This window comes from Bubalus bubalis, chromosome X (assembly GCF_019923935.1).
Source record: "Bubalus bubalis isolate 160015118507 breed Murrah chromosome X, NDDB_SH_1, whole genome shotgun sequence".
Taxonomy (NCBI): Eukaryota; Metazoa; Chordata; class Mammalia; order Artiodactyla; family Bovidae; genus Bubalus; species Bubalus bubalis.
Genome location: NC_059181.1, coordinates 89,226,895 through 89,249,286, shown reverse-complemented (window position 1 = coordinate 89,249,286; position 22,392 = coordinate 89,226,895). Strand labels below are relative to the sequence as shown.

Genomic DNA, 22,392 nt, shown 5'->3' with positions numbered 1-22,392 from the left:
CAGAACTTGAACACAAACTACATATGACAGTTTCGAAAATTATGTTATGAGAACATCTGGGATGAGATACTGGGAACACATCTCCCTTTCTAAAATTGGGTTTAGGAATAAGGAATATCCTCTCCCCTTACCTACTATTTTTGCAAAGCAATAGCAGCTGGTGGTAGCTTCTGTGATCAGGGCAAGTTGCCCAGAAGTCAAAGAACCAAACTGGTAAGAATTTGAGGCAGATGAAATCTCTGGAATGGGAATATGGGGTTTAGGATGAAAGGAGCTATAAGTGTAGGGTCTCTTGTTTATGTCTGAGATCTGCACCCAACCTCTCTGCTTTATTTCTACTGGCCCTAGAGACACCTCTGTCTGCTTGTTTTCCTCTGTTGACACTTATGCTTTGCACCAGGGAAGATTTCCTGACTTCTGGAACTGGACTTCTCTCAGCTTTACCCCTATGCTGACACTTTCTAATAGTCTGACACTAGAAATAATGGGGGAAATTAAGATAAAAGCTTTCTCATCCTCTCTTTCTCTTCTTTATCTTTTTAAACTTAGCCACCGGAAAAATTCCATGGACAGAGGAACCTGAAGGGCTACAGTCCATAGGGTCGCATGACTGACTAACACACACACACACACACACACACAAACTTTAAAAAAAAAATTTATAGGAGCATGTGCGGTGTGCTTAGTTGCTTAGTTGTGTCCAACTCTTTTTAACCACAAGGACTCTAGCCCACCAGGCTCTTCTGTCCATGGGATTTCCCAGGCAAGAATACTGGCATAGTCGACCCACAATGTTTTGTCAGTGGGATGGCCTATATGGGAGAAGAATCTAAACTTAGCCATTTTGAGTAGAAGACCAAGCCCAGGGACTTACCTGGCAGTCCAGTGGTTAAGACATTATCTTCCAATGCAGAGGGTGCAAGTTCAATTCCCAGTGGGGAGCTGAGATCCCACATGCCTCATGACCAAAAAACCCAAAACTGAAGCAGGGACTTCCCTGGTGGTCCAATTGCTAAGGCTCCATGCTCCCAATGCAGGGGGCCTGGGTTCAATCGCTGGTCAGGGAACTAGATCCTACATGCCATAGCTAAAAAAATCCTGTATGCCCAAGATTAAAGATTCTATGTGCCGAAACTAAGACCCACTACAGCCAAATAAATACATATTTCAAAGAAACCTGAAGCAATGCTGTAACAGAGTCAATAAAAACTTTTTAAAAATGGTCCACATTAAACACACACACACACACACACACACACACACACACACACACAAGACTAGCCATCCGTGCTATTGTTGGGGGTTGTGAAGAAAAAAAAGACAAGTTGATTCTTTGGCAGTTCAAGCCCAAAGGCTTTCCTGGGTGTGCAGGGTAATGAGTTCTGAAGTGTCAAAAGGGAGTAAAGAAGGTCAGGGAGCTACAAAATGGGTACAGGGGTAGGGACAAAGCAGTACTTGGTTTACCTTCAGCAAACTTGGGGACTTACATTCTTTTTCCTTACTAGTCCCTTTACCATCAGCAGCCTTTCTCCTGGAAAAAAAACAAAAAACAAAAAACACTGTGAACTTCCTGGGCATCAGTTGGGAAGTGGGAGTAGGTACGTGTGGAGTGAGAATAACAAAACCCTGGTACTGTAGGATCTGAGGGAAAAGAGGGGATTCCTTTTTTGTTTTTAACTAGGAAAGAGGAGATTTCCTTGTGCTATTGGGCTGAGGTAGAAATACCTGATTCTACCTGCTGCTAATGTGGAAATTACTACCACTTTGGCTGGAGTCAGAATAGTATATTAAAGAGTCTCTTGGTGCCATCCTAAAACAAGCAAAATCTTTTATAATATCCAAGCTTTAGAGAATGATGAGGTGAGGTGGGGATCCTGGACCTTTTATCTCCAGTGGTCTTAGGCAGTATGGGCAGTAATAGGGCCTGTGTGGCACAGTGGGGCACAATAATTGAGTTCATTATGACTTGCTATTTTAGTCATCTTTGCAGCCAACCTTCAGGGGAGAGACCCTTGCTTTATTGTCTCCTGTCCTTCTGCCTCTGAAGAGAACTTAGTGTTCCTGACCTGCACGGATATTGAGGGAACTCTTATGGAAAAGAAGAGCACTCACAAAGAATTTATGGCAGTTTTCTCAGTGATATTTGAGAAGGGTCAAATCATATCTAAAATGCCTTCCCTGGTAGCTCAGATGGTAAAGAATCTGCCTGCAATGCAGGAGACCTGGGTTTGATCCTTGGGTAGGGAAGATCCCCTGGAGTAGGGGATGGCGACCCACTCCAGTATTCTTGCCTGGAGAATTCCATGGACAGAGGAGCCTTGTGGGCTATGGTCCACAGAATCAGAAAGAGTCAGACATGACTGAGCAACTAACGCACACAAGACAAATCAGAGTTTTAAGTCTCGGCTCTATTTGTTAGTAGCTCTGAGTTATCTGCAATCTCACAGTTCTGAATTTTCTTAGTTGCTTAGAAAAACAAAGGAGGGGAGAGAAGGATAATACAACTACTACCAATGATCATGAGGATTAAACAACAGAAATGGATGTAAAGCACTTAATATAGTACCTAGTCCACAGATAATCAAATGTTAACCATGATTATCATTTACTATTTATCAGCTAGAAGGTCTTAACTGAGAAAACATATCCATCAACGTCAATAATTGTAATTTATATTCCAATATACCACTTAACTCTTTGCTAGGCAATGTTCTAGGTGCTACTTGCATATAACTTTTAAAATTCTCACTACAACTCTAGAGGTAGATCTTACTATTATACCCATTTTACAGATGAGGAAGTCAAGGAATAGCGTGCTTAAATCCTTTAACCAAGATTCCATGGTTGGATAAATGGTAGAGTGGAGATTCAAACTCAAAAAGCCTGGTTTACAAAATCGGTACCCTTAACCATTGAGGCATGCGGTTAAATAGTCAGACAAGAACTAAAAGGAGATGAGAAATGGAGGGTAGAAAAGGCACAGGATCAAGGCGAACAGTCAAAAACAGCAAATTTGGAGTGTCCGTTGGTTCAGAAACTTAAAAGGCATCATTGTGAACTGTTCATGTTGTCAACAAGTATATTAAGGTCTTATTTATAAATGAGTAGGTAAGCTTACAAGCCAATTTACAAGCAAGTTGCAAAAACGAGATAACTATAACTGAGGGACCTGCTTGCTTGCTAAATCGAGTCGGACTCTGTGCAACCCTATAGATTACAGCACGCCAGATTATGGGAGTGGGTTGCCATTCCTAGGCATCGAACCTGCGTTTCTTATGTTCCTGCATTAGCACGCAGATTCTCTACCACTAGTGCCACCAGGGAAGTCTATAACTAGAGGTCCCACCTTTCACGTCTTTTACCACTTAAGTGTCAGGGATCTCCCCATGATGCAATCTGCCTGCCAGGGGTGGTCCAATAAACATGGACGTGAAGGGGTTAATGCCGGGGTTTGGGGGTGGAACAAGCGGAAGCGAAGAGGATTGTGGGAGCTCCTTTGTACGTCGCCCCAGGGCATCTGGGAAATATGCAGTGCTCTTCTCTATTATGACCGGTCCTAAGTAAGGGCCACCGGCTAACTGAGTCTGGCCGCTGCCGGCGCGGCGTCTCTCCGAGGCTGGTAAGCAGGAGCCGTCGGCCGGCACCAGGAGAGCAGAGGAGGCGGAAGTTTGTAACACTTGTTTTGGGCTGAAGGTGTAGGCACGTCCTGGCCTCCAGTCGCGCTGGAACAGGGGAACCGAAGTGAAAGGGGGTGAGGAGTCGGGGGAACTGACAGCCTGACGGACCTGGCGGCGAGAAGTGATGACAAGGATGTCGGAAGAGGGTATGTAATTGTGTAGGTGATGAGTGTGTGAATCTTCTTTGTAGTGTTTGGGGATAGGGGAGATGGCGAACAGATGAATGGAAGGTAAAATCAGCAGGGTGAAAAAACATTTTGTTGGCGGGGCACCGGCACATGCGAATTGTACCTATATGGGATGATTTTATTGGAGTGATTTTCCTGAGCTCCTGGTTTCAGATTCTACTTTGGACTAGTTGACTCCCTTTTAACAAATTACCAAGCACTTGCGCTGTTTTGGGTACTGCACTGGAAGCTCTGTATGAGGAAAGGAATTAACCTTTTTCCTCGACCATTAAAGCCTGTCAGTTACAGTATGCATTTGAAGACAGGCAGTGACAATACAAGGGGATAAAGTGTTTTGAAAACCTGTCGGGGGCCACAAACGCTCCAGAGGGTGCCATCTGGGATGGTCTTTGATGTGATGATTTGACATATATTTTAAAGATAAACAGGGGAAAACTATGTGCAGTTTTCTCCAAGCACGTTCCCTTCCTGGTTAGCTCAGCTATCTGGAGTGTGACTGAGTAGCACTTAAGGCCCAAACTCGTTTATAACAGGTGAGAGCATTTATCCATCACAGTGGTACTTCCAGGACCCCTGCTGGAGAGTCAGTCTCTCCAGAGAGCAAGACCTACCTTTACATGCATAGTCTGCAAGCTCTGCTGCTGCTGCTAAGTCGCTTCAGTCGTGTCCGACTCGGTGCGATCCCATAGAGGGAAGCCAGCTAGGTTCCCCTGTCCCTGGGATTCTCCAGACAAGAACACTGGAGTGGGTTGCCATTTCCTGCTCTAATGCATGAAAGTGAAAAGTGAAAGTGAAGTCGCTCAGTCATGTCCAACTCTTAGCGACCCCATGGACTACATTCTACCAGGCTCCTCTGGCCATGGGATTTTCCAGGCAAGAGTAATGGAGTGGGTTGCCATTGCCTTCTCCGAGCTCTGGGTAGGACTAAAATGGCAGAACTCAAGGGCTGTCTGGTCTAAGCATTTGAAACGCTTCTGTGCCAGCCGTTTGGTTTTCTAGCAAACTCAGTTCACAGCTGGGAATTGTGGATTTACTTGAAATTCTAAGCAATTCTTTTAAAACTTTTGAATCATCATACACCTGCTGCTTTGTTTGCCAGAGAAACAGCAGTATAGCAGGCAGTCCAAGTCAGTGGTTCTCAAACTTTCCTGTGTATTAGAATCAGCTGGAGGACTTGCTAAAGCTCAGATTGCTGAATTCCACCAAAGAGTTGCTAATTCAGTGGGTCTGGCATTGGCCTCCAAATTTATGTTTCCTACAAGTTCCCAGGAGATGCTGATACTGCTCATTCTGGGCGTTCTCAGAACACACTTAGAGAAGTACTAGTCTAAACAGAACTGAGATTAGTAACCAGAAAGGACATCTCTAGGGGAGAGTAAGCATATTCCTAATGGTTAAACAAGTCTGAATTAAGCCATGGTAGATATGAAATAAAACAGGTGTGTTTTGGTTGTTCATTTGTATGTTTTAAATGGATGAGCAAAGATGAGTCTTCTTGAACTAAACAAAGTAAAATTTGCATCAGTTTTTTTTTTTTTCACTCATGGGGATCAGAGTTTCTTAAATCATTTAAAAAACACAATAGTTGTTTTCTTTTCAGATCCCTTTCTGAGTTATATTCAAATAGGTAGTTATTTGTGCTCCTCAGATGGCTCTAGTGATAAAGAACTCGCCTGCTAGTGCAGGAGACATAAGAGATATGGGTTCAAACACTGGGTCGGGAAGATTCTCTGGATGAGGGCATGGCAATCCATTCCAGTATTCTTGCCTGGAGAATCCCATGGACAAAGGAGCCTGGTGGGCTACAGTCCATGGAGTCACAAAGAGGCAGACATTGACTGAAGCTACTTAGCACACAGGCACACACACAGCTAGTTATTTATAGAACTCACACTTGTGTCATCACCAAAAAAAAAATGAGGTGTTCTAAGTTCTGGTAATTATGTTTGAAGTTAAAAAGTGAAAGGACAGTTGGGACAATCTAATCAACACAGAAATAGTTGTATAAGGAGCCAGAATTGAGATAGTGTGATAAGTAGTTTATTTTTTATTTTTTCACCCTCAATGAAATCCCTCCCTCTTCAGAAGAAATAATCAGTTTATTCACTCTAGAGCACAAAGGGAACCAGAAACCTTACTGTGCCAGAGATTAACATGAAACCTTATTTTATAGATTGACCTAAACAGCCTACTGGAGGGTTGCTGTTGTTGTTAGGCACTAAGTCATGTCCAATTCTTTTGTGACCCCATGGGCTGTAGCCCACCAGGCTCCTCTGTCCATGGGATTCCTCAGGAAAGAATACTGGAGTGGGTTGCCGTTTCCTTCTCCAGGGGATCTTCCTCATTAGGGATGGAACCCAGGTCTCCTGCATTGGCAGGTAGATGCTTTACTACTGTGTCACCAGGGAATGGCAGTCTGTAGTTCTGCCTACCCTCCAAACTCTTCCATGGGCCTGAAAAAGATCAGGACACATTTTTCAGAAATGTCACTCATTCTAGACCTGTTAGTGTTGGCTCCCAAATCTCTCCCCAGGCCAGTTATGAAGCAAAACAAAACCTCAAGACCAATCATGAAGACATACATAAAATGCACACAAAAGAGTCCAAATAAACTGGCTTAGGTCTACTGTGAGCTTTTTCAGTGACCAGCAAGATGCTAGGATGACGAGTGACCTGGATGTTTCAGAAATCTGAAGGTCTTCCATTACAAGGGAATCAGCAGGACACTGTAAGGGTAGGAAAAAGTTTTCCTCTACTGTCTCAAGGTCCCTGGCTGGGTCTGAAAATTAAACTGACAAAGACAGATTAACAATAGAGAAGCATACAAATGTATTTAATGTAAGTTTTATATGACATGGGAGCTGTCACAGGCAAATAAAGACCCAGAGAAACTGAGTTCAGTATTTTGTGCTGACTTCCCAGGTGGCATGACTTAGTGGCTAAACAAACAACAAAATTTTATGCTAGGTTTGACAAAGAGTGGGAAATCATGGAGAAATAAGACAAAATAAGGAGTACAAGGGAAGTGTATAAACTGGGGGAGACTTAGCAAGTCCTGTTTGTTAGGATTTTCTCTGCATCCCTTTGTATTTGGAGAGAAAAATTATCCCCTCCTCTGGATATAAGGAGGGAACCTCTCACATGAGGATTTTATGACCTGTTTCAGGAGAGAAGAGGAGCGAAGAGGTCAAGTGACCTTGTTTCTGCCATTTACTCAAACTCCTTCAGCTTTGAAATATTCAGTATGCCATGGCACCATATTTTGGGGTAGCATGTTCTGAACCCTATCAGTAATCACACACATGACTCTCAATTAAATTTCACATATGGTTGGTGAGTTGTACACTGATTCCTCCCCTCCTCACCAGTCCTCATCTCTGCCTAATTTGCACTTAGTCTTATAGACAGTATAGTTTTCAATGGAATGTAAGGGGATAAAAAGGAATAAAAGAAACCTGTGTTAGTTTGAACTATGCATCACTGTGTCCTAAGTGATTCCTAAGTAGGAATGATTGAATTTTGTTGCTCAAGCGCTCAGTAGCTTATGGATCCTGAGAGCAGACCAATGGATGCTAAACGGAATTTGCGGCCAGGTGTGTCAGAGCAGCAAACACATGATCACTCCTGAATTCAGATTCAGACAAGATTTCTTCTAATCCAGACTTCCTGCTTGTTATGGCTGATTCCCTAAACAACTTTGTTTTTTATTTTTGGCTGCACTGGTTATTTGTTGTGACACGTGGGCTTCTCTAGTTGCAGCATGCAGGCTTAGTTGCCTTATGGCATGTGAGATCTTAGTTCCCCGACCAAAGATAAAACCCATGTCCCCTGCATTGGAAGGCAGATTCTTAACCACTGGACTGCCAGGAAGTCCCTAACTTTAAATCAGTATATATCTCTAACCTGAAGTGGAGTGAAGTTTTCAATCTGGCACTTAACCACAAGGTATGGATGTCATTGTTTTCTTTGGAATGTTTTTTCTGAGGATGAGAATTCTTACATCAAGTGAATGAGAACTATAAAGTAGAGGGGAGATGGGTAATTAACATAGTTAATGTCATGTTGTTTCTTTGAAAAATAAGATTAGGAAAAAAAAAAAAAAAACAAGAGGAAGAGGAGACACAAATATATTCTAGAATCTGGAATCTGCAACTGATGAGCCAGTTGCTAGGTGTATAACTTACTGCTTTTCCCACAGTAGAGGCCTAAACAACCATGTGCCTGCAGCCAGGTTGCCCTTAGATCCTGTGACCTGTTGGAGACAGGCGAGTTACTGCTACTATGTATCATGATGACTTTTCTGTACTTGGTAATATGATGAAGGAACCCTGATAACCTACTCTCATACACACACACACACACATATGTAGTATCTATGGGAGCATTTTAATAGCTTTCAGAGATCCAAAGAACTCATATAATTGTCTTCCAAAACTGCATGTAAAAGTCTTACTGAAAGCTGGAGATCAGAAGATCAGAAATGGCCTTGCCAGAAATGTGTTTTCTAATTTCAAGGTCCTTAGAGGAGTCGCCAGTGCACTGCAGCTGAAGACCACCAGGAACATACCTGTGGTTGAGCAAGTTGGTTGCTTACTTAGTGAGTCAAGGCAGAAGGCGCACCATGGGGAGCTGGTGGAATATCTCAGAGGGTGTTAGAAAGGACTTATTATTAGGGTTTGGACTTGTATTAGGTGATTTGGGGCAGAATTAAAGAAGTGAGGCTTCGTTCTGAATTGCATTCTGTTAGGAAGCAACAGACTATACATAGGGATAATTCCATGATTGGGTATCTTAATTAATCTTATCTAGCAGCAGCAGCAGCAGGAGAATAGACTAGAAAGAGGCTAATTGGTAAAGTAGCAGCTATTAGCCAGGATAGGAAGGTGTTTTGGCCATTTTGTGATTTGATCAAAGTTGGCGTTTTGTTTCTTTTCAGACATGGATGCAGTAGTCTTGATTTTGTCACAGAGTGGCCTTGTTTGATGTTTATGGTCTGTGTATGCTCCTCTGTATCACTGCATGGGGCTGAAGGAAACCACAGTGTTATTTCCAGTGACATGTATAGATGTTTTATTCTTTTAATCTGACAGAATATGGTTCACTTTTAAAGCTTCTGTATTTGTCTATATGTTATACCCACTGCATAAGTCATTTAATCTGTAAGTTAGAAGTCCTAGTATTTTGTTGGAATTGTGTAATTGGTGAGCCCTCAATGATATTGGTTGTAAATGTTGAGTAAAACCATCAACTGACCTCATAGTTATGGGTCGAGAGCAGAATGTCTCAATCTCTTGGTTCCTTGTAAAAATGCATGTGAATTTGGTGTTTGACTCTTTCAATGTGTTCCAGCCACAATGAACGCCCTTACTGGAACCTTGATCATCCATTTACTACTATTTGTTCTGCTTACTCCTTCTGTACATTCTTCCTTGAAAATTATCCCTATCTGTTCACACATACCCCAATCTTTTGTAATACTAAAGGCCCAAGTCAGACAGTACCACTTGTTTGGAAACCTAGATCTCGTGTTCTCTTGGTCACCTTTCCCTGTTTCACTTTTTTGTCACCTTCAGTTTTGCATTGTAGTTATCTGGAACTGTGTCTGACCTTCCTACTAGTCTGTGATCCCCTGGAAAAGAGAATCTATATTAGATTGATTTAGGAGTTCCCCACAACTGCAAGATGGATGTTTTGTGCATCTTTAGGGACTGCAGAGAGGACACGTGAGCCTGGACATGCTAATGAAGATCATACATCTAATTTGTAGCAGAGCTAGGGCCAGAACCTAGGTTTCCTAATTTACAACTTGATGTTCTCTACTAGATGAAGAAGGAAAAGGGGGAAGAGGAAAAGAGGAACGAAGTAGTATGCTTCATGAGCACAAACCTTTGTATCTGTTTCATTCAGTGCTGCATCCCCACTGCGTAGAACAGTGCCTGGCACGTAGTGCACACTCAAAAAATATTTACTGAAATAACAAGTGATTGGGGTAAATAGGCATTCAGGTACAGGGATGATGTACAATGACCTTAGGGGGCATAGGTATTGTTTACTTATCATAAGTTCTTATCTCATGTGTTGTCCTGATGCAGGAAAGAATAAACAGAAAGCCCCAAAAAATCCAGCTTTTCCTGCACTGGTATTTTCCCACTGCTCTCTTGTACCACTTATCTTTCCCTGGTAGCAATTCTAAAGACTGTCAGACATCTCCCACTGAGCTCTTTCATCAGTGTTCTGATAAAAGAAAAATATGATGTACTGAACACAAAATGTCTTCATTTTATGTAAAAACCTTCTTGGGAAAGTTAGTATTTCTTTAAAAGATAAAAAAGGCATAGCTCGTTACTAATGGCTGCCTTTTATTGGCCTTGCTGGGGACATCCCAATGGGACAATGTGGCTGGAGTCTAGAGTTGCCCAAGAGGGCCTGCTCTCTCAGTAGAGATGACCCCAGGTAATGGAGGCCGTAGGTATGGCTGAAAGACAAGAAAGAGGATGGATAAAACCACATACCTTTTAGTCCCCTGTACTCGCTGGCCTGTGGTCATCATCCTGGTAACTCCTACCTCAAATCTCACTAAAGAAAATCACCTGCTGTCCCCTCCCAATCTGATTTCTTCCTCCTTGTCTTTGCTTATTGTGTTCTGAAAAAGGTATCTTTTCCTTAGCTCTATTCCAATCTTTCTTCTTCTTAATTCTTACCCCCAGGGCGAAAGTGATTTTGTACAAATTTATATAGGAAAATCATCTTCTTCTCTGTGATACCTGAAAGTACAGTCTCTTAAGATTTAAAATCTAAGGCAGGGATTTCCCTGGTGGTCCAGTGGCTAAGACTCCATGCTCCCAATGCAGAGGGCCTGGGTTTGATCCCTGGTCAGGAAACTATTAATAGATACCACATGCCACAACCAAGAGTTCACATGCCACAACTAAAGATCCTGTGTGCCACAGCTAAGACCCAGCACAGCCAAATAAATGAATTAATTAAAATAAAATTTTAAAGTGACTAAAATCCGGGGCGGAGGGAGTGGGACTAGGAAACACACTTTGGCCTCAGTGTAGTCCAAAGCCACGTGGTTTATAAGAACCCTCGATCTGAGGAGTTAAGGGCGCTTGCTCAGATGAATAGCACAGCCTCTGGGGGAAGACTGCCTGTTTTGCAGTTTGGGCTCCATGCTCTGTAGGCTTTGGTGACTTTGGGCAAGTTATTCAACCTGTCTGTGCTGTGGTTTTCTTATCTGTGAGATAGAGATGTGTTAGGGGGATTTGCAGAGTTAATATAGGTGAAGCACTTAGGATGGTGCCTGGCAAACAGTAAGTGCTATTTATTTATTTTTAAATATTAGAGTATAGTTGATTTGCAATGTTGTGTTGGTTTTGGGTGTACAGCAAAGTGATTCAGTTATACATATACATATATCCACTCTTTTTCAGATTATTTTCCCATATAGCTTATTACAGAATATTGAGTAGGGTTCCCTGTGCTATACAGGAGGTCCTTGTTGATTATCTGTTTATATATAGCAGTGTGTATATGTTAATGCCAAACTCCTGATTTATCCCTCCCCCACCTTTCTCCTCTGGTAACCATAAGTATGTTTTTGAAGTCTGTGAATCAGTTTTGTTTTGAGTTGTTGGTTTGTTTTGTTTTGGCCACACTGCGTGGCATGCAGGACCTTAGTTCCCTGACTCGGGATCAAACCTGTGCCCCCTGCAGTGGAAGCACAGAGTCCTCACCACTAGACCACCAGGGAATTCCCCTGTTTCTGTTCTGAAATAAGTTCATTTGTATCATTTTTTTTTTAGATTCCACATATTAGTGATATCATATGATATTTGTCTTTCTCTTTCTGATGTATTTCCCTTAGTATGATAATCTATAGATTCATCCATGTTTAAACAGTAAGTACTGTTTAAATGTTAGGTGTTGTATCTGTCATTATTATTATTAAAGTTATTAAAACAGACTTTTGTGTGTATGTGCCATCAGGAGCTTAAGGGAAGATGTAAGTGGCACCCCACATGTAATAAATAAGTGTTGAAAGTGAAAGTGTTGTATAGCTCAGTTGTGTCCAACTCTTTGTGACCCCATGGACTGTAGCCCACAGGCTTCTCTGTCCATGGGATTTTTCCAGGCAAGAATACTGGAGTGTGCTGCCATTTCCTTCTCCAGGGGATCTTCCCCACTCAGGGTTCGAACCCAGGTCTCCTGCATTGCAGGCAGATAGGTGTTAGAGAAGCCAAAAATGCTGAACAGACCTAAAGAATTAAGAAATTCTATCTAAGGGTGTTTTCAGGAGTTTTAATCTTTCACTAAAAACAAATCTCAGTTACAAGCCATTGCTTGTAATTTTTAAGTTATTCAAGACACAGTTGCCTAATCTAAGATTGGGAAGATTGACACCTGTGTTTTCCTCTAGTTTTATAATTTAATCTCTTACATTTAGGCCTTTGATCAATTTGGAGTTACTTTTTACATACAACATGAAGTGGGAGTCCAACTTCATTCTTTTACATGTTAATATCTAGTTGTTCCAGCACCATCTGTTGAAAAGGCTATTCTTTCTTGAGTGGTCTTGACACCCTTGTTGAAAATCAATTGCTGTAAAAGTCTGAGTTTATTTCTGGACTCTCAGTTCTATTTCTCTGATCTCTCCGTTTAACCTCCCCCAGTACCAGTCTTAATTACTATAGCTTTGGGGTATTTTTTGAAGTCATGAACTGTGAGTCATCTTCTTTTTATTTTTCCAAGATTGCTTTGGTTGTTCTGGACCCTTTGAATTTTCATGTGATTTTAGGATCATCTCATCTGTTTCAGCAAGACAGCTAGAATTTTGATAGAGATTGCAGTGAATCTGTAGAAAAATTTATGGAGTATTGCCATATTAACAACATTAAGTCTTCTGATCAATGGGCACAGGATTCTTTATATTTGGGGTCACAAAGAGTCAGGCATGACTGAGTGACTTTCCCTTTCATACTTTCATACATACACAAGTCTTGCACATCTTTTGTTAAGTTGAAAGTGAAAGTCAGTCATGTCCAACTCTTTGTGACCCCATGGATGATACAGTCCATGGACCAGCTGAGCCACCAGGGAAGCTCAAAAGTAGTGAAGTGGGTAGCCTATCCCTTCTCCAGCAGGTCTTCACGACCCAGGAATCAAACTGGGGTCTCCTGCATTGCAGGCAGATTATTTACCAGCTGAACTACCAGGGAAGCCCCTTTGTTAAATTAGTTCCTAAGTAATTTTTATGCTATTATAAATGGAATTGTTTCATTAATTTCCTGTTTGGAGTGTTCATTGCTAGTATAGTTGATTTTTGTATGTTAACCTGAAACCTTAATGATTTTATTAGTTATAGTTGTATTTTTGTGATTCCTTTGGATTTTATGTGTAAAATATCATGCCACCTATAAATACTTCTTTTCCAACATAGATGTTTTATATATCTTTTTCTCCTTTCATTGCCCTGGCTAGAACCTCCAACACAATGTGAAATACAAGTGGCAAGAATGGAAATCCTTGTCTTGTTTCTGGTTTTATTATGTGTCTAGGTGTGATTTTCTTTGAGTTTATCTTGGAATTTGTTGAGCTTCACAGATGTGTAGATTCATGTTTTTCATCAATTTTGGAGAATTTCAGGCATGTTTTCTTCAAATATACTTTCTTTCCCTTTCTCTCTCTCTCTTTCTGGGACTCGTTATGTGTATGTTGGTATGCTCATAGGTCTCTGAAGCTCTGTGAATTTTTCTTCATTCTTTTTTCTTTCTGTTCCTCATTCTGGTCAATCTCAATTGACCTGTCTTCAATTTTGATGATTCTTTTTTCTGCCAGCTCAAATCTGCCGCTAAACTCCTCCAATAAATATTTATTATATATTTCAACTCCAGAATTTCTGTTTGGGTCTTTTTAAAATAATTTGTCTCTTTATTGGTATAACCTAAATCAAATCCCTTACGATTATACAGTGGAAGTGACAAATAGATTTAAGGGACTAAATCTGATAGACAGAGTGCCTGATGAATTATGGACGGAGGTTCATGACATTGTACAGGAGACAGGGATCAAGACCATCCCCAAGAAAAAGAAATGCAAAAAAGCAAAATGGCTGTCTGAGGAGGCCTTACAAATAGCTGTGAAAATAAGAGAAGTGAAAAGCAAAGGAGAAAAGGAAAGATAGACCCATTTGAGTGCAGAGTTCCAAAGAACAGCAAGGAGAGATAAGAAGGCCTTCCTCAGCGATCAGTGCAAAGAAAGAGAGGAATAAAATAGAATGGGAAAGACTAGAGATCTCTTCAAGAAAGTTAGAGATACCAAGGGAACATTTCATGCAAAGATGGGCTCAATAAAGGACAGAAATGGTATGGACCTAAACAGAAGCAGAAGATATTAAGAAGAGGTGGCAAGAATACACAGAAAAACTGTACAAAAAAGATCTTCATGACCCAGATAATCACGATGGTGTGATAACTCACCTAGAGCAAGACATCCTGGAATGTGAAGTCAAGTGGGCCTTAGGAAGCATCACTACGAACAAAGCTAGTGGAGGTGATGGAATTCCAGTTGAGCTATTTCAAATCCTAAAAGATGATGCTATGAAAGTGCTGCTCTCAATATGCCAGCAAATTGGGAAAATTCAGCAGTGGCCACAGAACTGGAAAAGGTCAGTTTTCATTCCAAACCCAAAGAAAGGGAATGCCAAAGAATGATGAAACTACCGCACAATTGCACTCATCTCACACACTAGTAAAGTAATGCTCAAAATTCTCCAATCCAGGCTTCAACAATACGTGAACTGTGAACTTCCAGGTGTTCAAGCTGGTTTTAGAAAAGGCAGAGGAACCAGAGATCAAATTGCCGACATCCACTGGATCATCGAAAAAGCAAGAGAATTTCAGAAAAACATCTATTCCTGCTTTATTAACTATGCCAAAGCCTTTGACTGTGTGGATCACAATAAACTGTGGAAAATTCTGAAAGAGATGGGAATACCAGACCACCTGACCTGCCTCTTGAGAAATCCGTATGCAGGTCAGGGTGCAACAGTTAGAACTGGACATGGAACAACAGACTGGTTCCAAAGAGGAAAAGGAGTACGTCATGGCTCTATATTGTCACCCTGCTTATTTAACTTATATGCAGAGTACATCATGAGAAATGCTGGGCTGGATGAAACACAAGCTGGAATCAAGATTGCCAGGAGAAATATCAGTAACCTCAGATATGCAGATGACACTATACTTATGGCAGAAAGTGAAGAAGAACTAAAGAGCCTCTTGATGAAGGTGAAAGAGGAAAGTGAAAAAGTTGGCTTAAAGCTCAACATTAAGAAAACTAAGATCATGGCATCTGGTCCCATCACTTCATGGCAAATAGATGGAGAAACAGTGTAAACAGTGGCTGACTTTATTTTCTTGGGCTCCAAAATCACTGCAGATGGTGACTGCAGCCATGAAATTTAAAGATGCTTGCTCCTTGGAAGAAAAGCTATGGTCAACCTAGACAGCATATTAAAAATTAGAGACATTACTTTGCCAACAAAGGTCCGTCTAGTCAAAGCTATGGTTTTTTCAGCAGTCATATATGGATGTGAGTTGGACTATAAAGAAAGCTAAGTACTGAAGAATTGATGCTTTTGAACTGTGGTGTTGGAGAAGACTCTTGAGAGTCCCTTGGACTGCAGAGAGAGCCAACCAGTTTATCCCAAAGGAAATCAGTCCTGAATATTGATTGGAATGACTGATGCTGAAGCTGAAACTCCAATACTTTGGCCACCTGATGCGAAGAACTGATTCATTTGAAAAGACCTTGATGCTGGGAAAGATCGAAGGCAGGAGGAGAAGGGGACAGGCAGAGGAGGAGATGGTTGGATGGTATCATTGAGTTGATGGACAGGAGTTTGAGTAAGCTCCAGGAGTTGGTGATGGACAAGGAGGCCTGGTGTGCTTGGAGTCACAAAGAGTCGGAGACGACTGAGCAACTGAACTGAACTGAATTCTGTAAATTCTGTTTTTCGTGTTGTGTGTTGCCACTGAAGTCTTGCCCAGATACATCACTAAGCTTGTAGCTTAGCTGTCAGCTAAAAATTGGTGGGAGTTTTTCTATAGTGTCTTGAACCAATAACCCTCCCACTTACTACAGACCAGCTCTGTGTGTATTGTGGTACACTCTCAGTGCTCTGGTAAAGTGAAAGTGAAAGTGTTAATTACTCAGTCATGTCTGACTCTTTGGGACCCTGTGGACTATAGTCCACTAGGCTCCTCTATCCATGGGACTCTCTAGGCAAGAGTACTGGAGTGGGTTGCTATTCCCTTCTCCAGGGGATCATCCCAACCCAGGGATTAAACACAGGTATCCTTCTTTGCGTGCAGATTCTTTACCATCTGAGCTGCCAGGGAATCCCCCCAGTGCTCTGGTAAGCAGTTAACAATTCTGTCTTAGCTTTCACTTCATGTTTTCACAGACTTGAGGTTAGCCAGAGGTGAGAAATGGGAGCCTTCTATGTCTTTCTTGGGCAGGTACACAGCCCTTGACATGTGTGACTTTTAGATCTTTCGGAATGCATTGTGGCTTTTCAAAGACATCTGTGGATATCTCATTCCCCAAATCTCAAGTTTTTTAATCAGTCTCTTATTTTCCCACCAGGTGGTGCTAGTGAAAAGAACACGCCTGCTAACACAGGAGGCATAAGAGACGTGGGTTTAATCCCTGGGTCAGGAAGATTCCCTGGAGGAGGGCATGGCAGCCCACTCCAGTGTTCTTGCCTGGATAATCCCCTGGACAGAGGAGTATGGTCCGTAGTGTTGCAAAGAGTCGGACACAACTGAAGTGACTTAGCACATTTATCTCAACAGGTATCATGGTTTAGGCAGCTGTGATGTTAAACAATTGCCACTGAAACTGTTTGGCAAATGCCCCCGTAGATGCGGCTTTTCCCACTATCTCATGTCCTGCTGAGTCATGTTAAATAACTGCCAGCCATGGGAAGGAGGCTTTTTCATTGGGAGCTGACAGATCTAATAGTGATAGTGCTCTGAGGATGAGAGTTTTTCAGGCTGTTTTGAAACAGTAAAGCATCTGCCTGCAATGCAGGAGACCTGACTTCGATCCCTGGGTCGATCCCCTGGAGAAGGAAATGGCAAACCACTCCAGTATTCTAGCCTGGAAAATCCCATGGATGGAGGAGCCTGGTAGGTTACAGTCCTTGGGGTCACAAAGAGTCTGACGTGACTAAGCGACTTCATTTCAGTTCACTCACTCTGCCCCCACCAATGACTGTTAGGCTACTGGCTTTCATGGCCTTTTACCATGGGTGTGAGACTGCTGGTTTTCAAGACTACCACTGGTCAAGAGAGAGGGGGATTGAAATAGGGCAAGTTAAAAGGCCTCAAAGATCAGCGTTCTTAACAAGACTCAGTAGTTTTCTTGAATAAATGCTCCTCAGATTGGGGTCTGCATACTTTTGAATCACTTCCAGAGTTCCAAAAACGTTGATTTTAACAGTTTTTGCAAGTGTTCTCATTGCTGTTTTGCAAAAGTGGATTTCCAGAGGTTCCTACCAAGCCATTCTGAAAGCTCCTACTCATAGATTTTTATTCTTTTTAGGGTACAATCGGATCTCCATCTAAGGAAGTGTTAGTCACTCAGTTATGTCTGACTCTTTGCAACCCCATGGACTGTAGCCCACCAGGCCCCTCTGTCCATGGGATTTCCCAGGCAAGAATTCTGAAGTGGGTTAGCACTTCTTTCTCCAAGGGATCTTCTTAACCCAGGGATCAGACCCAGGGATTGAACCTGGGTCTCCTGCATTGCAGGCATATTCTTTACCATCTGAATCACCAGGAAAGCCCTATCTCCATCTAAAATAACAATCTTATGTGGATGTTTGCGTCAGAACTTCTTAGCAGTAGACAAGATTTGGACGAACAATGACAATGCTGAAGATGGCCTCTTCCTGTGTCTTGACAACTCTAAAAGTCTGTTCTGAAATGAGGCTGGGCTGTGATCATGAGCAGGCCAGTGGGTGAAAACTATGGGTAGCCAGAGGAGCTAATGTTGTCTTTTCTCCAACTAAGTCGTTTCATTCTATGCTCATAGGCACCTGAAAACCTGGAGGTATATTTGAGCCAAACTTCTCCACAGATGGGCCACCAATTCCTCTTTACTGTTCTCCATATTCTCCAGAAAGTTTACTGGACATGGACCATTCCTTTAGAAGGAATTTGGGAGAGAATGATGTTAAAGGGGGGGAAACAAATACTTATTGAATGAACCAGTGAGTAGTGGGCTGGAGAAATCAGGGCAGGCTTCCCACAGGAGGCATGGGTTTGATCTTATCCTGCAAGAATTGGTGCATGTTGGTTCAGTTCAGTTCAGTCGCTCAGTCGTGTCTGAATCTTTGCAACCCCATGAATCGCAGCACGCCAGGCCTCCCTGTCCGTCACCAACTCCCGGAGTTCACTCAAACTCACATCCATCGAGTCACTGATGCCATCCAGCCATCCCATCCTCCGTTGTCCCCTTCTCCTCCTGCCCCCAATCCCTCCCAGCATCAGAGTCTTTTCCAATGAGTCAACTCTTCACATGAGGTGGCCAAAGTACTGGAGCTTCAGCTTTAGCATCATTCCTTCCAAAGAAATCCCAGGGCTGATCTCCTTCAGAATGGACTGGTTGGATCTCCTTGCAGTCCAAGGGACCCTCAAGAGTCTTCTCCAACACCACAGTTCAAAAGCATCAATTCTTCGGCACTCAGCCTAGTTGAAAAAAAAATGTGTGGTGAGTAGGGAAGCAGTTAAATTTAATGCAACAAACTGAAATATCTAATTAATTCCACTCACTGAGCCACTGTAGGAATATACCTCAGGCTTACCCCTAGGGGAAAGCCACAGACTAGGCAATGATTAAAAAATAATAATAATAATAAGGAGGGAGGCAGTATGTCCTAGTGGTTAGGAATTCAGTTACTGATGTTAGACTGCTTAAGTTCAACTCCCAGGCTTTCTGCTTATTAGCTATGTGATCCTTGACAATTTAATCTCTCTGGCCCTATTATCTTTATCTGTGACATAGGAATACCTTCCTGCCTCACAGGTTTGGTGAGAAGATTAAATGGGATAATGCATCAATAAAGTAAAATACAGTGCCTTGTGCAGAGTAACTGCTCAGCAAAGGGCAGCAATATATTTTTTTCTTGCAGTTTTGAGATATAATTGTAATAAATTTTAAGGTATACAGTATGATATGATTTATGTATATCATGAAGTGATTATCACAATGTTTAGTGAACATCCATCATCTCATATAGGTACAGAATTAAATTAAAAAAAAACACAATTTTCCTTGTGATGAGAAAACTTAGGATTTACCCTCTTAACTTTTATATGTAACATACAGCAGTATTAATTGTATTTATCATGTTGTACGTATATCCCTAAGGCAGGCAGATTTTTAAAAATATTTATTTGGCTGTACTCGGTCTTATTAATAGTTGCAGCACTCAAGATCTTCAGTCTTTGTTGTGCCATGAAGGATCTTTTGATTGCAGCATGTGGGAGCTTTAGTTTTGGAATGAGAACTCTTAGTTGTGGCATGTGGGATCTAGTTCCCTGACTAGGGATCGAACCCTGAATTGGGAGCATGGAGTCTTAGCCACTGGACCACCAGGGAAGCCTGGAAAGTGAGTTCTTCAATTCTGTTTACACATTTAACTGTTTAAATACTGAATTAGTTTTGTTCACTTTTCTGTCTCCCATGTCTTAAACAAATTTGTTGGGTGAATGAATGCCTGCTGGTAAACGATCTTAATACAGCGAGAAGTGCTGTAACAGAGATTGAATACAAGGCACTTTTCAGTACATGAGGGATAGGGTATGTTATGCTTAACTCTGAGCAGTTCAGGGAACATTTGGTTGACTGGGGCTGTTCCCTTCTAGAATTTTCAGTGCAGTCAGATCTATGAGAGTCAACTGCATCCCCAAACTAGGTAAAGCGATGCTATGGAGCCACCAGGTGGCACTACTACACAGGGATTCAACCAGCAGAGGAGCCCTTTCCAGCCAAGAGTTCATGTTTCTGTCTGACGCAGTTTTTCTCTCCTCTCCACAGAAACTCAAGCTATGACTTCTTCCGTCTTGTTCTGCTGGTTTTGGAGCACTGCCATTCCTACCCAAGGCTCAGTTCAGTTCAGTCACTCAGTCATGTCCGATTGTTTGCAACCCCATAGACTGCAGCGCACCAGGCTTCCCTGTCCATCACCAACTCCCAGAGCTTGCTTAAACTCATTTCCAAACCCAAGGCTACTTGGGAGCCATCTGATGCTTAAGCTACTCTGTCTTTATCAGGCGAGAGGAGAGAGAGAGAGACAATGCTGAGTATATTTCCAGTTCTTTGTGTTTTGGACTTCTGACTCCCACACCATTGCCTTGTTTCTTCTGCTCTGCCCTGGATGAAACTAAAAGAGTAAGGGGGAGAAGCAAAACTACCCTTTTTTGAAACAGCAGGCACTATATCAGAAATGTTATATGGTCACATTGTTGAATGGCAACAGAACCTTGAGAAATTAATTTTGTCATTTATTTTGTCCGTTATCTTGCTTCAGCAGTTATTAACATAGGCACTGCCAGTCTTATTTCTGCAATACCTCCCACCCAACACCACTGAATTATTTTCAGGCAAATCCCAGATGATTTTTCATTGCATAATTTCATTTTAAAATGCTTTCTTACATTTCTCTCAAAAATTTTAAACGTCACAGTATCATTATAACACTTTTAAAACCCCCAAGAAATAATACCCTAATATTATCAAATATATACATTCTGTTCAAGTTTACCTAGATGTCTCATTTTAAAAACTGCATTTGGTTAATTCAAATCAGGATTCCAACAGAGTTCATACATTTAATATATTTGATATATGAGCTATGAGCCATTTTACATAGAGGGAAACTGAGGATCAAGAGATAATCTGTTGAGTATTCAAAAACAATTCTCTATTGAATCAGACCTGGTACCAGTTGTTGGGGATGCAAAGATAAGAAACACCCAAGTCTCTGCTTCAAGGAATTCAGTCTTATGCTCCTATGATGCTCTGTGAATATATTTGTCACAAGACTTAGTATTTTATTAGTGTGTGGTTTTTTTCTCTCATACCAGATAAGTGGCAGGAGGCAGGGACCAGTTTGTGGTCAACATTATATTCTTAATACCAAGCATAGTCCTTGGCACATAGTAGGTGTTTAACAACTATTGGGAAAGGAATAATTTCGTCAGAGTGGGCAGGGGGAACCATTGAAGAGTTTCAAGCAGGGCAGCAGCATGTTAAGACTATCACTGTAGATTGGTGGCGCATGTCATCATTTGGATTGAAGGCATGAGAGACTGGAGGCAGAGAAGGGACCTTTGCTGGAGAGCCAGACTAAAGCAATGGTGGTGAGTATGGAGAGGAGAAGACAGACTGGAGAGTTACTGGGGATGTTAGTTTGGCGGTACTTGTTAATTTGTTAGATGTAGAGAATGAGTGTTTCTGGCTTTAATGATGGTGGTGCCACAAATAGATTCAGAGCAAAGAGGAGAAGCGAGTTTGGGGTAGAAGATGAGTTCCATTTTGGAGATGCTAAGTTGTGTCTGTGTGATCTTCAGGAGAATGTGGAAGACTAGAGCCCAGGTCGGAGGTCAGGAAAGAAGATCAGGGGAACAGAGCATGAAGGTAGAGCTTGAAAGCCTGGTGGTGGATGCTCTCACTGGCAAGAAGACATGCAGGGAGTGGACTCAGGAGGGAACTCGGACACTTACCAAGGGAGTGGAGAATGAGAAGCCCATGCGAAGGATGAAAAAGGAACAGCCAGGGAGATTGGAAGAAAATCAGGAGAGTGTGTGGTGCCACAGAAGCCAAAAGAGGAAAAGTTCAGGAGAGAGGGAGTGGGAGTGGTTGACACTCTTGAGGTAGGTCAAGAGGTGGTGACAGAAGACAGCTCAGTGCTGTGGTCAGAGTGTGGTGAGTTGTGAAGGAGTGGCAGGTGGTGGGCATCAAAAGGCCAGTTGGTCCCTTATCCAAAAGGGCCTTGGTCACCCACCTATGGAGTTAAGCCTTCATTCTGTAGATAATGGAGAGTCATCAAGAGGTTTCAAAAAGCAGTGACCTGGTCAGATTGCAGTGTTCCAGAAAAATCAGGCTGAGGCAGGATGCTGCAGAGGATGTTGTGGAGGAATAGGATCTTTAGCAAGTAAAATTGGCAGGCACTGAAAATGGTAGCTAACACTCATTGAGCCCTTATTATGAGCCAGGCACTACTCTCAGTGCTTATATGAATTATCCCACATCATTCTCACGACCCATCTATGGGGTAGATAACGTTGTTGACCTCATTTTATGCCTGAGGAAGCTGAGGTACAGAGAGAGAAAACAATTTGCAGGTGGTCAGAGGGCTGGTAAATGACAGAGCCTAGATTCAAGTCCAGGTGGTTGGTTCTAATCCACTCTAACCTGTTTCACTGCATGCCACTCTTAACTTCTAGATTTTGTTT

The 22,392-nt window shown here is 42.1% G+C and overlaps 1 long non-coding RNA gene across 7 annotated transcripts in view; it reads left to right on the top strand.

Annotated features, from left to right (window-relative positions):
• The first annotated feature begins 3,560 nt into the window (after positions 1–3,560).
• SLC25A53 overlaps positions 3,561–22,392 on the top strand; it is a 56,694-nt gene continuing 37,862 nt past the window's right edge. For 5 of the 7 annotated variants that reach the window (XR_006548888.2, XR_006548890.2, XR_006548889.2 and 2 more), the window contains exon 1: positions 3,650–3,823. This is a non-coding gene — a long non-coding RNA (solute carrier family 25 member 53). Of the gene's footprint in view, positions 3,824–22,392 lie in introns of all 7 variants that reach the window. The other 2 variants (XR_327126.3, XR_003106621.3) reach the window with 1 other exon arrangement.